Source organism: Triticum urartu, chromosome 5 (assembly GCF_003073215.2).
Source record: "Triticum urartu cultivar G1812 chromosome 5, Tu2.1, whole genome shotgun sequence".
Taxonomy (NCBI): domain Eukaryota; kingdom Viridiplantae; phylum Streptophyta; class Magnoliopsida; order Poales; family Poaceae; genus Triticum; species Triticum urartu.
In genome coordinates this window covers 273,101,456-273,106,537 of record NC_053026.1, presented here as the reverse complement: position 1 = coordinate 273,106,537, position 5,082 = coordinate 273,101,456, and positions in this window count along the sequence as shown.

The window sequence follows — 5,082 nt, the reverse complement described above, 5'->3', positions numbered from 1 at the left end:
TTTGTGCCATGGAGGAGTTAAAATTCTATAAGGAGCAAGTTGATCCGACAGACATGACCTCCTTAAAAAAGCCAACCACAGAACATGATCGAGCATTGAAGTTCAAATCAGCTACAGACACTATAATGGTTGACTTTGTTCCTAGCGATTCATCCAAACAGTTCTGCATCAGCGCTAACCTGGACCCCAAATAGGAAAGCGCGCTCATCGAGTTCATCCGTGAGAATCAGGACATCTTTGCATTGAATCCTTCTGACATGCCAGGTGTACCGAGAGAACTCGCTGAGCACACACTCAACATTGATCGATCCTAAATTCAAACTGATCCTATAGTTCCTCCGCCGTTTTAATGAGGAAAGACGCAAGGCTATAGGTGAAGAGGTAGCCCGTTTGTTGGCTGCTGGGTTTATTGTGGAAGTTTTTCATCCAGAGTGGTTAGCCAATCCGGTGCTGGTTCTTAAGAAAAACGGCACTTGGCGCATGTGTGTGGACTACACAGATTTAAACAAGGCTTGCCCTGCAGACCCCTTTACTCTCCCTCGCATTGATCAGATAATTGATGCTACGGCGGGTTGTGACTGTTTGTGTTTTTTGGATGCTTACTCTGGTTATCATCAGATCAAAATGGCAGTTAAGGACCAGGAGAAGACAGCCTTCATAACTCCCTTTGGAGCCTTCTGCTATGTTTCCATGCCCTTAGGACTCAAGAGTGCCCAGGCAACTTACCAGCGATGTGTTCAGAATTGCCTTCATAAGCAAATTGGGCGCAATGTTCATGCGTATGTGGATGATATTGTGGTCAAATCCAGAAAGGAGGAGACATTGATAGATGATCTACGGGAAACCTTTGACAATCTCCGGGTTTACAAGATGATGCTCAATCCAGAGAAGTGTGTTTTCGGTGTCCCGGCAGGCAAGCTCTTAGGTTTTCTGGTTTCAAACAGGGGCATTGAGGCTAATCCGGAAAAGATTGCAGCAATTACGTCCTTGGCTAAACCGGCGTGTATTAACGATGTGCAACGTCTGGCCAGCTGGATTACAGCCTTGAGCCGGTTTATCAGCCGCCTTGGAGAGAAGGCCATCCCCTTATATCAGATGCTCAAGAAAACAGATAACTTTGTCTGGAGTGAGGCAGCTGATAAGGCATTTGAAGATCTGAAGAGGCAGCTAGTGGAACCGCCCGTGCTGGCAGCACTGATCGATAAAGAGCCATTATTATTATATGTGGCTGCTAATGCCCGGGCTGTCAGCGTAGCCATTGTGGTAGAGCGCAAGGAGCCTGGCAAGGAGTATCCGGTTCAACGGCCGGTTTATTATATTAGTGAGGTGCTCATTGAGTCAAAGCAGAGGTATCCACATTGGCAGAAACTGGTGTATGGGGTGTTTATGGCAAGTCGGATGCTCAAACACTATTTTCAGGGCCATCCTATCACAGTGGTCAGTTCAGCCCCTCTGGGTGACATCATTCAAAATAGAGAGGCAACTGGCCGGATTGCCATGCGGGCCATTGAGCTTGGACCTCACGGGCTCAAATATATACCCCACACGGCGATCAAGTCCCAGGCACTTGTAGATTTCATCAACGATTGGACAGAGTTACATGCACCTGAGGAGAAACCAGATAATACGTATTGGACTATTCATTTTGATGGATCCAGACAGTTAGAGGGTTCGGGGGCTGGAGTCGTATTAACTTCCCCACGAGGTGACAAGTTTTGTTATGTCCTCTGCTTAATGTTCCCTTGTACTAACAACGCAGCTGAATATGAGGCTAAAGGGATAAATTTGAGCCGGTTTAAGTGCTTCGGCGATTCAGATCTAGTGGCTCAGCAAGTGTCTGGCACTTGGGATTTAGAATTTAAGGACCCACTCATGACGGCATATTGGCGAGAGGTGGACGCAGTGGCTGGTCACTTTAAAGGTTATCAGGTGGACCATATAGACCGGCGGAAGAATGAAGTGGCCGATGCTTTAAGTCCTCTTGGTTCCCAACGTAAACCGGTTCGGCCCAATGTCTTTCTTGATGTATTGCACAATCCGTCAGTCAAAATAACAACTGAAGAAGATTTGGCTATTCCCGATCCGGAGGCTCACTTGGTGGCAGCTCTGCATGCCATACCGGATTGGACGATCCCATATCTGGATTACATGAACCGGGGCGAGTTACCAGCTGAGGAAACATTGGCTCAATAGATAATCCGGCGGTCCAAGTCCATGACCATACTCAAAGGGGAGTTACATCGTTACAGTGTTTCAAGAGCAATTCAGCGATGCGTTTCTCCTCAAGAAGGTTGTGAGATTTTGCGAGAAATTCATGAAGGGGATTGTGGTCAACATGCCGGTTCAAAGTCGTTGGTTGCCAAAGCTTTTCGCCACGGTTTTTACTGGTTGACGACGCATGCTGATGCGGAGGATTTAGTCAAAAGATGTGATGGATGTCAAAAGTTTGCCCGCCGTGCGCACGTTCCGGCTCAAGAGTTGCGGATGATTCCAATTACGTGGCCGTTTGCAACAGGGGGCTGGATATGGTTGGACCCTTCAAGCGCTCCAAGGATAAAAAGACCCATCTGTTAGTAGCAGTTGATAAATTCACTAAATGGGTAGAGGCAGAGCCAGTCAGCAAGTGTGATGCAGCCACGGCGGTTCAATTCATCAAAAAGGTGATATTCTGGTTTGGCTTTCCACATAGCATTATAATGAACAATGGTACTAACTTATCAAAAGGGGAGATGGAAGAATTCTGTCAACGTGAGCACATCCGGCTTGTTCTAGCATTAGTGGTTCACCCCCAATCTAATGGTCAAGCGGAAAGGGCAAATCAAGAAATTCTACGGTGTATCAAACCAAGGCTTATGTTTCCCTTAAAGCGGACGCCGGGTTGTTGGGTCGAGGAGCTACCCTCTGTGTTATGGAGCATCAACACCACACCCAATAGGTCTACGGGTTACACGCCTTTCTTCATGGTTTCTGGAGCGGAGGCGGTTCTTCCTAGTGACATCCGTCACGATTCTCCCCGTGTGGCAGCTTATGTTGAAGCTGATAATGAGAACGCACGTCAGGATTCTCTGGACCTGTTGGATGAAGAGCGGGATCTTGCAGCAACACGTTCGGCGATTTATCAACAAGATGTTCGACGTTATCACAGCCGCCGGGTCAAAACTAGAACCTTTCAAGAAGGTGATTTGGTGCTCCGGCTCATCCAGGATCAGACTGATATGCACAAGTTATCCTCCCCTTGGGAAGGACCCTTTGTGGTCAGCAAAAATCTGCACAACGGATCCTACTACCTCATTGATGTTCGAGAGCATGAAGACTCACGTCAATCGGAGGAGGAGACAAAGCGGCCATGGAACATAGCTCTCCTTGGGCCTTACTATACTTGAAGCCATAGGCTCTTCACCTGTACATATTTATGACAGTGTATATACCATATAATAAACCGGAGCCTCCGTTAAAAGCAGGGTATCTGTTCTTTCTTATATCATATGTGTGCTTTTACAAGTTAACGGTCAAAGCGGAGTCTTTATTAAACCGGCTTTAGCAGTTGCATAAAGATAAATAAAATCACTAGCGGGCTTGGTCATGTTTGAACCACAGCTACACCTCTTGATTGGCATTTCAGCCACACAAGGAAAAACTTGTGGAGCCAAAGAGGGTATTGTACACAATACAAACTCAAACATAGGCACACGCTGAGCATCGCTCACAAAGTTACTTGGGGGCTCTTTTTTGCAAAGCAACAAAGAGTTTGAAAGGACCCTCGTAATTGGCTATCAAGCCACGACTTGGAAGCCTGGTGTATTCACCTAAAACCCCGGGTTAACCTGCCTTCATCAAGTAAGCCACTCCTATCCAGGTAATCCTGGCATGACCCATCGAACGTTTGACAAGTCAATCTTTTACAGACCCTGAACTTGTCATAGTTAAAACGATGATTGGTTAATTGGAGGCCCATCTTAAAAGGCTTTGTTAAATGGTTTAACCCAGAGGCCTGGCAGCCCATGAAAAGCCTCGATTTGGAGCCTGGCAGCTCGTAAAAAGCCTTACATATTTTCCTATTTGAATTTTGTTTGTTGACAATCATAAGTATTTTTTGATAAACCGACGTCCTTGACCAATTATAAACCGGTGGTCATTGACCCGGTCTGGTTTGACTAAATCACCAGTGTTATAAAGAAAATCCGGTAGTTATACCGGTCCGGTTTAATAGATGGACTGGCATTATGAAGATGAAATTACCAAACGTATCGGGTTGGTGTTAAACACCTTTGCTGTATACACGTTTGGTCAACCAATGAGGTATGTTATGTACATTATTTTTTGTACACACACTTGATTATTCAACTAAAGTACTATATACTTCTTGGATATTATGACATGTTTAGCGGTAAACCGCTAGACACTTTTAAGTTTTTTGGACCCAGGAAGGCAAGTCATCATAGGCTATGCATAAAATATATCCTGAAGGACGGCACAGATTGTCACAAAGCGTTATGAAACATGCTCGATGGCATGGCAGATAAAAAAAATTTAAGCTATCCTATTACATGAAGCTTCAAAGCTGTTCAAACAGTGCCATTGTTTTTCACAGTAGCCATATAAACCGGCGACCGGATCAGGACTCTTCATCATGAAGGTTTGACGGTTGTGGATCAGTTGGTGTTGGCACTTCTTCATCCCTCCCCAGCCGCTAGAAATCAGACGTTGACCATTCGATTCCGGTTAAAGCTTGGAACACTGCCTCCTCATGGATAAGATCAGAAGGGTTAATATCAGGGGCATAAGTGTGCTTACGAATCGGAGGCACAAGTTCTTCGACTTCATGGATATCAGCCGGCTGTCTTTTCCCTTCTGCATCATAAAACAGTTGAAAATGGGACAAATCGGTGTCCTCAGCCAATTTGCTGGCTGCTGGCCGCATCTGTTTGGTCAGCCACCGAAGATCATCACTGTCAAAGTTTGAACCGTCTTCTTTTAGGCCTGGATATCCTTTAATGATATCCTCCGCTTCAAGGTCTGGAATCCAGGCCTTGGCTCGAATAAGGGCAGTTAATGCTCCTGCTCTCGCAGCGGCTCTTTTCA